The sequence below is a fragment of the Sarcophilus harrisii genome, chromosome 2 (assembly GCF_902635505.1).
Source record: "Sarcophilus harrisii chromosome 2, mSarHar1.11, whole genome shotgun sequence".
Classification (NCBI taxonomy): Eukaryota; Metazoa; Chordata; class Mammalia; order Dasyuromorphia; family Dasyuridae; genus Sarcophilus; species Sarcophilus harrisii.
The window spans coordinates 438,508,443-438,521,727 of NC_045427.1; the positions used below are offsets into that span (position 1 = coordinate 438,508,443).

At 35.4% G+C, this 13,285-nt stretch overlaps 1 protein-coding gene across 1 annotated transcript in view; it reads right to left on the minus strand.

Moving 5' to 3' along the window:
- Positions 1-13,285, minus strand: part of ASTN2 (astrotactin 2) — a 1,113,071-nt gene that overhangs the window by 75,629 nt on the left and 1,024,157 nt on the right. The window lies entirely within an intron of this gene.

Below are 13,285 nucleotides of genomic sequence, written 5' to 3' on the forward strand. Positions count from 1 at the left end.
GCAGACAAAATTAGAAGGGAAGAAATAAATTGAGAACAAATTTTACATTCAAGGGTTCTGATAAAGGCCTCATTTCTAAAATATATAGAGAACTGACTCAAATTTATATGAATTCAAGCTATTATCCAATTGATAAATGGTCAAAGAATATGAATACGCAATTCTCAGATGATGAAATTAAAACCATTTCTAGTCATATGAAAAGATGCTTTAAATCATTACTCATCAGAGAAATGCAAATTAAAAGAACTCTTTGGTACCATTATATACCTCTCAGATTGGCTAAAAAATTATCACAAATATTGGAGGGGATATGGGAAAACTGGGACACTAATACATTATTGGATATATTTAACATCTATTGGTCATCCTGCCATCTGGGGGGGGGGTGGGAGGAAGGAAGGGAAAAATTGGAACAAGAGGTTTGGCAATTGTCAATGCTGTAAAGTTACCCATACATATAACCTGTAAATAAAAAGCTACTTAAAAAAATAAAAGCTACTAAAAAATTAAATTAAAAAATAAAAATAAAATAAACCAAAAAAAAAAAAAAAACTAATACATTATTAGTGGAGTTATGAACTGATTCAACCATTCTGGGGAGCAATTTAGAACTATATCCAAAGGGCTATAAAACAATGCATATCCTTTAATCCAGCCCTGTTTCTATTGGGCTTGTATCCTAAAGAGATCATAAAGGAGGGAAAGGGACCCACATGTGAAAAAAATGTTTGTGGCAACTCTTTTTGTAGTGGCAAGGAATTGGAAACTGAGTAGATGCCTATTAGTTGGAGAATGACTGAACAAGTTAAGGTATATGACTATTGTGGAATATTATTGTTCTATAAGAAATGATCAGCAGCATGATTTTAGAGAAACCTGAAGAGACTTACATGAGCTGATGTTAAGTGAAATGAGCAGAACCAAGACATCATTATACATGGCAACAGCAAGATTATACAATGATCATTTCTGATGTTCATGGCTCTCATCAACAATATGATTCAGACCAGTTCCAATAGTCTTGTGAGGGAGAAAACCATATGCACCCAGAGAGAGGACAGTGGAATTGAATATGGATCACAACATAGTATATTCACTCCTTTTCTTGTTTGCTTGCATTTTGTTTTCTTTCTTTTTTTTTTTTGATCTAATTTTTCTTATGCAGCATGATATTTATGGAAACAAGTATAGAGGAATTGTATATGTTTAACATACATTAGATCACTTGCCTACTAGGGGAGCAGATAAGGGGAAGGGAGAGAAAAAAATTAGAACACAGGGTTTTATAGGAGTGAATGCCAAAAATTATGCATGTGTATATTTTGAAAATAAAAAGCTTTAATTAAAAAAAAGAAAAGATACAGACTTGAATCTTAAGTCATTTAATTAACAGCTTCTGTGGACCTCAGTTCCCTCATCTACCAAAGTTTGCTTTAATTTCTAAAATAACCTATTTGTGATCATACGTGGTTGTGCAAGAGGAGGTCTTACTAATATAATCTTTGTTTTACACATTGAGACTTGGAGACTACAAAAGGCTTGTTTGTAGGCCTTCAGTCTTTTCTCACACTACATATGTAGTATGTGTCAGAGACAGAATTTGAAACCACCTTCTTGATTCTAATGTCCAGCACTACATCCATTTCCTCAAGTTGCTATAGAAAAAGAAATAAATTTGTCCTATTTAGCCTCAGGAAGCAAAATTATGAGTAATGGAGAGGAATTTTTGAAAAACAAAGAGGGATCTTCCTAGTATTTTGAATCTACCAAAAAGGGAATGAACTGTCTCAGGAGGCAATGGATTTCCCTGCATTTTAGTCTTTAGATAGAGGATGCATTGCTATGGGTCAGAGATGTTATATTGTAAAGGTATGTCTGTGCAGGTTTGGGTCATATTGTTTGACCTTTATGGTGTCTTTATTCTGTGACCTTCTGTGATTCTCTTTCTTTAATAATTAGCTGCCCTTTCTAGTTGTGTTCTAGGCATATGGTTTGTCTCTACTTGTCTTCCCCTTCTAGCTTTACTCAGTGACTCTGGTCCCCAAACCACAGGGCTAGGGGGAAATTTTTGAACTATTTCTTATAGTTTAGAGTGTTTTTAGATACAGAAGATAAAAAGGAATAATAATAGCTCACATTTCTATAATACTTCACAATTCCCAAAGAATTTTTATAATAATAATCCTATAAAGAAAATACTGTAAATAGTATTTACCTAATATTTATACAAAGAAACCAATACTCATCAAAGGAAACAAATTATCTGATGTCACACATAAAACATAGTTAAAGAATTGGTATTGACTATATGCTCTTCTCAATAACCAGTGCTACGTACCTACATGTACAAACTATATGCCTGAAAAAATAGTCACAAAGTAGTTCACATTGAGTGTGAATCAGTTTATAAGTTCCTTTTTTTGAGAACATGGATTTTGAGAGGGTGGAAAAGAGAGGAGAAAATGAGAAGCTGATTTTCTGGGGATGGGACAGAATGAGAGTGGGAGCACAGATGATAGACTTGGGTAACTTTTTGCCATTTGTGGGTTCACCCTGAAGGTCTGAATCCCTGTCTAGTTCTGGAGATGTGATATACATCCTTCCATCTGCCACTTTGATGGTTTGTTTAGTCCACATTTATGAAGGAAAAGAGAAGTTAATTATGCCTTAACATTTGGCATTGTAGGTTCAGCAATGACTTCTTGGGCTGGCATTTCTTTGCTCTCCTTCCTGCTCCTAACAGAAACCATATTGCCATAATCAATTCATCTCATTCCTGAAAAGAACAAAAATGGGAACAGAAAAAGAACATACATTAGCCTTAGGGCTTACGCTGGGGATAGAGTTAGGGTTTTTAGGATAGTGTGGTTCAATACTTAGTCATAGACTTCTGTCTTTGCTCCAACTTTTCCACTGATACTAAAGCTTCAAGTAAATCATTATGTTTCAAAGTCATTTTTCTCTGTTATAAAATAAATACAATGGTTAATGACTCTCTAAACTCAGTATTGCAGAGATATCATAGATTTATATCCCTATGACCTTGCTTTCCTTCTAAAATTTTTCTATTAAGATAAAATCTGTAGTATGCATAAATATGAGGTATATCTAAATAAAAGTGTAAACACATGTATGCATATATAATGGATATTTATATATATGTATATAGACATATAAGCATGTACTGTACATATTCATATAGCATATACATATATCTGTATGGTGTTCATGTGTTCATGTTTATGTATATAGAAGAGTTATGTATGTGAGAACTTGCATGTGCATGGATACATATATGTATAAGCTCTTGACTATGTGTACTGAGGTAAAGAGTCTAGTGGTATATGCATATTGGAACAGCTAGATAATAAAATGTATGCATATATATGTAGTTGTAATAATATGTATTGACTACCCAAATAAACTCTAATAACTCCCAGATCTATATAGCCACAATCTTCAATTACCTATTGAACACTTTAAATTTCATGTCCATAGTCATCTCAAACATATGTCTAAAATGCACTCCATTATCCTCTCTCTCTCTCTCTCTCTCTTTTACACCTTACACACACACACACACACACACACACAAAACCTTAATAGTCTTCCATGTTTCCCTAATGTTATTTTGGGCATCATCATCATCCTTCTAATCACCAAGTTCACAATCCTTGACTCCTCTTTTTCCTTCTCTATACATATCCAAACACTTGTCCAATCTTGTTTTATATTCACAAACCTAACAGCTTAGGTTTTATCACTTCTGTGAGGAGAAATTTTAATTATCACATCATTAGAATCTAGCCTTGCATGGATAGAAATATAACTTAGAGAACAGACAAGTTCAATGGCTAACTCATGACTTACAAATGACACTGATTCCAGATAACATTTAGGGGATCTGAAGATTGATACATAGCATTTCTGATTTTCTGAAATAAAAATAAAAATCTGAATTAATCTATGTGTCTTATTTGGAAACTCAAGTGGTGGCCAGTCAGACAACTGTTTCCTTGCTTCTTTGTTTGAATCCTATATAATGTATATATAACTCACAGAGGTTCAGGAGAGTGGGCTTCCGATTTTGGCTCTCCCCTCTGCCGAATGACTTAAACTTTTTTAAAAAAAATTTCAATTTTAGCTTGTGTTCTAGATTATAATTTGGTATCAGAAGTGGGATACCTAATTGTCATCTGGAGAAGTCTGCAGGCTAACCTAGAGCTAAGTAAGTATCTGTGTTCATAGGACCAAGGAGGGTAGTTTCTGACCTATACAGGATTAATAGGCTTAAGAAGAACTGGGTTGAGTACCCACCCTGTGAGTTGAGTGGAATAAAGTCAAGTTGCCTATGACCTCAAATTAGCTCTTAGGATGAGGGGAAAGTTAAGGGATTGTATGATACTTTGACCTAAGGAATTACTCATTATAGGGTTAGAACTAGCCTAGTCATCCTTATTTTAAAAAAATTACTAATCTCCTTAGACTGATTGCTTGAGGGCTCTAGAGTCAGCACTGCTATTAGCTAATTTTTGCTAGTCCTTCAAATGAATCTCTTTCTCTCCCTCCCCCCTTCTGTGTGTGTGTCCCTCTGTCTCCTTTTATTTCTCTTTTTATACTTTCTTCACCATCCAATGACGATTAGAAATAAGCCAAATACCTGGTCTGTATATATAAATATAGATACAGAGAGAGAGAGAGAGAGAGAGAGAGAGAGAGAGAGAGACTGACTTATCAGGCCTGATATCCTGATATCAGCATAGAACTGTGGCCCAGGACTCAAATGCAAAGACCACCATATGAACCACATGATCTGCTGGAAGGAAATCCTTTAAAAGATATTTGTGTTGTGTTAGTCCTATACCCATTCATTTGGGATAATTCCAAGTTAATGAAGGAAGCTTGAACTTATATTAGTCAAATAAACTGCTGATTAGAATTGAGTGTTCACAGGCTGAGCATTTATATCCCGACAGTAGACAACCTCTTTTTCTCCTTTTCTCCTTTCCCAGAGAGCTTCTCAGGAGAACATTTGTCTTGTATTGTGTCTAGTGTTCATAGATTCTTTTTCTCTCACAATGGGTCAATCTAGCTGTAACAACTCCCCAGGGATACCATGGATAAGATATTAGAGATTTACTGGCTTCATGCTGTATCTTTCAGAGTGGCATTTTTATACCAAGGCTGATTCTGTTTTATAGTTCCCTGAGGACGACTCCTTTGGCCTATAGAAATTAGTTTGTTTGAAAGGAGCAGTTGAAACCAAACATTTTTAGATGGATATCTATTTCCTCTGGTATTAGATGGCAACTTTAAAAAAAATCAGTCTATTGTTTATAGATGTAAGGAAAATGAGCAGAGTCTGAAATAGGGAATAAATATCTTAAAAACTCAATTGAAGGATAGAAGACAATGTTATTCAATTGCCACTGAATCTATTCCAAAAGCCCCAGCCTTACTTGCCTGCCTTACTCCATAATTTTGTAGGATCTTCTCCAACTCCCTGAGGACCTTCTGGATTTATGGTCAGAATTGGGAATAACTCCTATCCATCATAATTCCTTGACCCTTCCAAAAATGGAAACCTGGGAAACTATATAAGGGGTCACCAAGTAATCTCCAGGAATCTCATAAATTTTAACTCAGAAATAACATTTCAGGCCAGGTGAAGAAAGTTAAAGGGAGTAAATAAGGAGGAAAGATATATAGATAACTTTCCCATTATCCTATACCTTTGAGAGAGTTTCCAGGACAGGATGACTCACCTCAACTAATTCATATACCCTAGTCACATATAAAATTACATCATTAGAAGTCATATTTCCCCAAAATTCAAGATAAACTCATTGACTTAGCTGAAAAGCTAAAATCTATCTTTGAAGCTTTCTTTTCTGAGAGGATACCAACCAACTTCTGATCTTATTACTTGGAAGGAATCTATGGAGTTGAGTACAAGATAAGTCAGAATAGTCCAAAGAAATTTCCCAAGAACCTAACTGAATTATAGTACCTTGTATTCAATTGATTAAGCTTTTTGGAGAAATGCTCTCTCAGAAAACAGGTTGGAGTAAGATAAACAGCTATATCCAATAGAAGAATGAATATCCTCAGAATTAGCTCTCTCAACATCACAGTGGTTTAAGGCAGGACTTATTAAACTTTTTCCACTCATGATCCCTTTTTGCTCAAAACATTTTTATATGACCCTGGATATATATAGATGTATAAAACAGGTATACAAATCAATATTTACTGATAAGAAATAATTTCATGTCCCTCACATTCAATTATGAGACCCATATGAGGTTGAAAAACACAAGTTTTCTTAAAACTAGGGGAATCTGATGAAGAATTATTTCAAAAATGGCCTTTGTTGTGCTGAAGTAGAATGGTGAGGATACTAGGCTTGGAATTCAAACTCTAGCTCTGTCATTTCCTTGTTGAGGAGCCAGGGGAAAACACTTAAGGGAAGGAGAATGGGGAAGTTAACATTTTTACTAACCTCATAGGGTTGTTTTAAATAAAGGCTTTTGTAAATGTCAAAGCTCTATGAAAGTCAGAATTCTGTGACCATGTCAGTCAATAAGCATTTATTAAATACTCCTTGTAGGTACTGTGATTATGTTTTATTCATTTTTTATACCTCACAGAAACTAACGGAAGTCTTTATAATAGGTGTTCAGTATATATTTGTTGAATGAATGTATGTATATGTCATAGAAGTTAACTGGTACAGTGGCGTGCCGGAGTCAGGCAAAACTGAATTCAAATCCTCTGTCAAATACTTTTCATAGTTCTGTGACTCTGGATAAGTCACTTAACTTTTTAATCTTCAGTTTCCTCATCTGTAAAATGAGGATAATAGTATCTACTACATGTTATTGTTGTGAGGATCAAATTATATAATACATGTAAAATCGTATTGTAAACTTTAATACAATTGTTTATTTGTCATTATCATTATTAGCAGCATCTGTGTATTGTAGCTTGCAGGCTTTATTTTCTCCCTTTTCTGGAAACTCAACATTAATCTTCCCCTAGATAGTGATAGCTGTCATGGTCTCTGAAGTTTTGGTCCTGCTGCCAATGATTGCATCATCCAATTCTTTCAAGACCTAAGTGGGAGTAGGGGAGAACTTCTCTGAATTCATCATGGGATGCTAAGTGCTTTTAAAACTCTCCTTACTTGGCCTGGATGTCAACTCCCTATTGACCAAGTTTGTCCTCAACTTTCTACTGCAGAGATAATTCTTTTTGGCAGAGAAACCAGAAGCAAGGTAAGAAGTGGGCAACTCAGCCTTCTCTTTCATGTCAGTTATTCCATCTGCTCTGAATCGTGACCTATTCCTTATCTGGTCCTCCTCTTTTCTCCAATACAGGGGGGAAAAGGAAAAAAAATTATAATAGCAAAACAAAAAGACACAAATACACACGAACCCTATCATGGTTTTCTTTATCAACCTTGGCTTATTCTGAGCCTCAGCATTCCTAATCCTAATCTCATAGAGCTATGCTTTTGTATTCATCCTCTGTTAACATCCTTTGATTCCATCTTTTGTGTACATATATTATGTATATGTATACATATATGTATATATGCATTTCTTATACATCCACATTGGAATATTCAGATACTTCTTTTTTTCCTCTTCAAATTAATTTCTTTTTGTGCCTTCAGAATTTCACTCTTATATGTTTCCTATCCCTTCTAAGATAACTTTTTTGCCACAATTTGAATTCATTGGATCCTATATATCCTTCTTCTGCACTCCTTAGAATCTGTTTTCTTGAAATTTAGAGTATTTATCAGACTATGCCCAGTTTTCCTCTCCTTCATCACAAAATCTAAGATGAATTTAATTCTGAATCTAAGTCCCAATCTAATTCCTAACAAAAGATGGGAAGCTCTAAAGTTTCCATCATTTTTCCTTGTCATCCTTCCCCCTGGCAACAATCAGCTCTTTTTAAAAGAACAGCATCCAGGACAGAAGTAAGGTGGTATCATAAAAAAGAGAACTGAGCATGCAGTTAAGAGACTTGGGACTCCTATCCACATCATTTCCATCTGTATGACCTTAGGCCAATCACATTTTGGTTCTGGAATCTTTATTTGTTCATCTATACAAAAGAAGATAAATCTGTACCTACTTGACTCACGGGGATATTGTGAGACAAGTACTTTGGAAATCTCAAAGAATGATATAAAAGTAAACCACCCACCATTATATTATACATTTCTTATTTTTATGAAATTACTTTATTCTTAAAGTGATTAGATCATATTGCCTCTAAAGCATTTGCTTACTCTAATATTCTACAGTATATGTTCTGTATCACAATCTAATTGTGAAGATGAGAGGAAATGTTCATATGGGGAACAAATTAAGATAGTGTAGCATCATTACATGCTAATACATGAAAGCTCTAGATTAGTTAGAAATATGGTTGATTGGTTGTTTTTCAGTTCTGCCCTGTTCTTTGTGACCCCTACTTGGGGTTTTCTTGGCAAAGATATTGCCATTTTCTTCTCCAGTTTATTTTACAGATTAAGGAACTGAGGCAAACAAGGTTAACTGACTTGGCCAGGGTCACACAGCTAGTAAGTGTCTAAGGTCAGAGTTGAACTCAGAAAGATGAGTCTGTCTGACCCCAGATCCAATACTTTATCCACTATGTTAACCTCACTCCCCTTTAGAAATAATTAGGCAAAAATAATTAGGGACACATATTAAGTGATATTTATTTGGTTGGCTAAATAAAAAAGATAAAATAACAACAAAAAGGAAGATGAATATGGGTTGGCATTCTTAGGGCAGGTGAAAAGGGGTGAGATCTGAGCTGGGCTTTAAAAGATAGGGGTATTAGGGATTAGTGAAATAATATCGGAGAAGGTCAAAGCTTTGTACAGAATAGTGAAAGGGCAATTGATTGGGAGACAGGATCTTGGTTCAAAGTTCAGTTCTCTATATTCAGACCTCTCCATCTAGTTTTTCTGCTTTAAACAAGAAAAAAACCTTCTAGCTCTAAATCTAACAATCCTTATGAACTGAGTTGAATAACTAAAAGGCACAGAAATTGACTAGAAACAGTCATAAAGTCAGGTTCAAGCATATTCCTCAATTGTTGAGATCAAAATTTAGGACCAAGAATTAATTCAAAGACCTCCTCAGTAGAAAAGTTGGAGGGAAGCTGAGAGAAATGAAACAAAAAGTATTGGTTTTTTAATCATTTTGGCATCTTGGATCATTTCTCCAAATTATGATTTTAAATACATAAAATATATGAGGTTAAAAGGAAGACCAATTATATTGGAATATATATACATATTTTTCTTTTGTTTAGCATTTTTATATAGCTTTTTATTAACAAAAACATGCATGGGTAATTTTTCAACATTGACCCTTGCAAAAATTTCTGTTTATAGAATATATATTTTATAAAATATAAAGTTCATAGACTTCTGGTTAAGAATTTAGGAGAATATATTCTTGACTCTAAACATAGGCAAGCCCCTGACCCTTTTTTTCAGAACTGGACTGAGCACTCATCCTCTTTTGAGACATCAGAAAAGATTCTATTAGGACAAAATGGATACATTTGTCTTAGAAAACCTTGACTCACATATGGGGCAGACTGGTTAGAAAGTTGTGATTGCAGGGGCATCTTGCTCTGATAAACAAACTCTACTGAGCCATGCCAGGGTCCTTAAGACGTAGGTTGAACGTAAATGCAAGATTAGAAAAACACATTTTTACTTATTTGTTTAATGAAAGGAGAAAAAAGAGAAAAAAAATATCCTAGGAGAGATAAGACCCATTGGGACTTTTTGTGCCTGCATTTTGTTTATATGGTTGTTACCAAAAAAAAATGCAGGTGTCAGCTGAAAGCAGACACAATTGTTGTTCCCCTGATTTTTTTTTAGGTCATTTCTTAGAAGGCTGAGTTAAAGACTTCAGGTCTCTGGTAAAAGGGACTAGGATGAATCACATCACAATCAGCATGAGCCATATTCTAAAAGCTCTTAAAAGCAAAAGCTGTCTTCTATTTTTTTTATTTAGTTACAAAAATCTATTCCATTTAAATTATATGATGGGTGAATAGGGCTTGGGTTAGCTCTTGAAATGGCTCTAATGAAAAGATCTGAATGTAGAGATGCTTAGTATCAGAGGTGAAGAGGACCTACAGATGCTAAGAGTTATTAGTCACCCATTCCCCTCAACCCTCACATCCATATACAACCAAAGTATAAAGCAGTTATCAGAATAGTGTTCTTGGGCAGCTAGGTAGTGCAGTGGATAGAGCACCAGCCCGCAAGTCAGGAGGACTTGAGTTCAAATTTGGTCTCAGACACTTAACATTTCCTAGCTGTGTGACCCTGGGTAAGTCACTTAACCCCAAATGCCTCAGGGGAGAAAAAAAAAGAATAGTGCTCTGATGTTGGTAATCAATGGAATTGGCATATCTAGTAAAACAATCTTTAAGGATATAGAATATACTGAATGAAAAATTACCCATGCATGAAAAATTACCCATGCATATGTTTTGTCAATAATACATTAGAATTACTATCCAGAAGAGACACTATAGATAGGATTAGTTTGTTATTTAAGGGTCTGAGTTGATACTAAGAATGATGCTGTCAGAAGCTGAGGGAAGAAGTAGTATGCTATAAGCATGTCAGATATTAATGTATGGATACATAAACTGTTTAAGGATGGTTGGATACCAGTCCTCAGAAGTTTTATAGATATTTATCTATAGGTATAAATTCCATCAAGTAAAATATTGATTTAGAAAGCATGGGACCTCCCTAGACAGTGAAATCAAATGTGTATCAATCCTGTTATCCTCCATATGAAGAAATGCTTGTGTTGGAGGACCAAGATAAGTCTTGACAAGAATAATATCTGAATGGGTTCATTTCTGAAGTCTCAGTAATTTCTATACTGAAAAGGAGTGCCTAGGGTGAATGTGGTTATGGCAATATGCAGACTAAGAATTTGAAGAATATTTGAGATCAATATAAACTGAGAATAGATCCATAATAAAGCTTATCTTCACATATAATACTTTAAGATTTGCAAGTTGATACACACACACACACACACACACACAGAGTTAATTTGATCTTTATAATAAACCCCAAAGATAAGTACTACAAATAATTCTCATCCCCATTTTATGGATGAGGAAATTGATGCTCAGAAAAGTTATGTGACTTTCCCAAGAGTGTATAGTTTGAAACTGAGAGAGAGGGAGTTAAGCCAAAGGAGGAAAGAGTATTTTTTTTCCTTAAGGTAGACTGAATGCATTTTCAGGATGAAAGAAGTGATTCCAGCTCATGTGAAATGAGTCTTGAAGGACAGAAATGGAAGAGAAAGGAATCTTAAACAAATGGAATTATAGAAACAAAGAAACAGAGGGGGGAAAGAGGAGGAACATTGCTGTCAATCTTTCTTTCTCTCCCCTCCCCATGTCCATCTGGCTCTGATTCTATCTATCTATGTATGTCTCTGCTTCTCTCTTCTTCTCAATAACTCAAGCCAGTCCATGATTTGCCATTGACCCTGTTAAAGAGAAGAGAAAGCAGCAAAAGGCCTGGGAGATAAACTGGCTTAGGAACCAAAGGGGAAGCAGTCTATCCAAACAAAAATCCCAAGGGGACACCAATATCCTAAAAGAAGTACATTTGGCTGGAAGATTTATTAAGGCAATCAATGTAGAAAAGAACCCTTATTTAGATTCAATCAAAGACATTACCAAAGATATTGGCAAAAAGTCATAGTTTGAGGAACTATGTTATACGTAAAACCAGAATGGGACTATAATCCCATGTCCCAATCCAGCATACCAACTGGAGAGAGATGCTAGACTCACAGGCCAGGAGATCCGAGTTCAAGTATCGTTTCTGACACCAACTGTTAGTGTGACCTTGAGTTCAATGTGATCAGCAGCTCTCTAAGACTAAAAAAGAACCTTTATTTGCAGTGAGTTTCCTCATTAGGGACTTCTTTATATCAATGGGATTGCAGATTCAGCTCAAATCTTTATCTCAGGTTCTCCATTTCAATGAATATCTCATTTAACAACATTGGCTCAGTCATCAAGTTGTGAAGAAATTGTAAGATTTGATTCCTTGTTGGGCATTTTTCTGGGTGCTAAGGTAGCACCCCAAAAATCTTTATTCACTGATATCATTAACAGATTTTTATAACAAGTGCTAAGATTCCTAGAAGAAAGATAATGTCCATGTACCATATATTATTCAAAATACAAGAGGAGAGGTGAGGGAACTCTCCACAATTTTGTAATGTCTTCTTTCTTTTCTTTCTTCCTTTTTTTTTTTTTTAGGATTAAAAGATAATTTTGTTTACTTACTTTTCAACTTAGAAGCCAACACTGTGGTTCTTTTGTTCTGCCTTTTAGTTTGTTTATCCTGTAGCTTCTGGGTGTCTTGCTTTCTTTCTGTCTCTGTCCCAGTTACAATCCACAGATAAGATTAAGAAAGATCTATTTAGTGGTATTAAGTTACTACTCACTCACTTTTGACTGAAGGTAATCACAGGCAGACAAATGATAAGGTTGAGAGGAGCTGAGAGAGGAAGACTGGTGGGAGTCCAGAGGGCTGGTCACCCATCAACCTATCAACAAGCTTGACAGCTGGGAGAGTGGGAGAGTCATGGTTTTTTTTTTTTATTTTTTTGTTTTGTTTTTTACTTCTTAAATCTGTGAACATTTCCCAGAAAGAAATAGTAACTTCTTCTATTGCTGGCAGTAGTGGCTGATGAAAAACCCTGAAAATATGGCCTTTCCCTCCCCTTCACACTGGCCTCTGAACAGACTGATGCAAATAAGTCCTGACCCTGCAAGGGGTCTGGGAGAATGGCGGCCAGGAGCTTTACAACAAATACGCAAAGAATGTTATTTCATTCCTGATGTCCTGGGGAACTGGGAAAGGGAATTCAGGGAGTGAGGGAGAGTCTGTGTGTGTAAGGGGGGAGTGGATAGGGGAGTAGGAAGGGAAGAATGATTGGTGACAGCCACAAGTTGAGAAGAAGATTTACAAACTGGTTTGTTGCTCAGTCTGCCCTAGATTCTAAGAGGTAGACTTGAAGGTAATCACGTTTTGAAGGGGTACTATTAGTGAAGGTAACAATAGCAATAAGCTAAATATTTAACAAAGTCTCACTTTGACTACAAGACATATCCAAAAAACAAACAAAAAAAAAATGAGAAGAGGACAAAGGGCCACAAAGTGGGAAGGACAACATGTTAGTCCTCT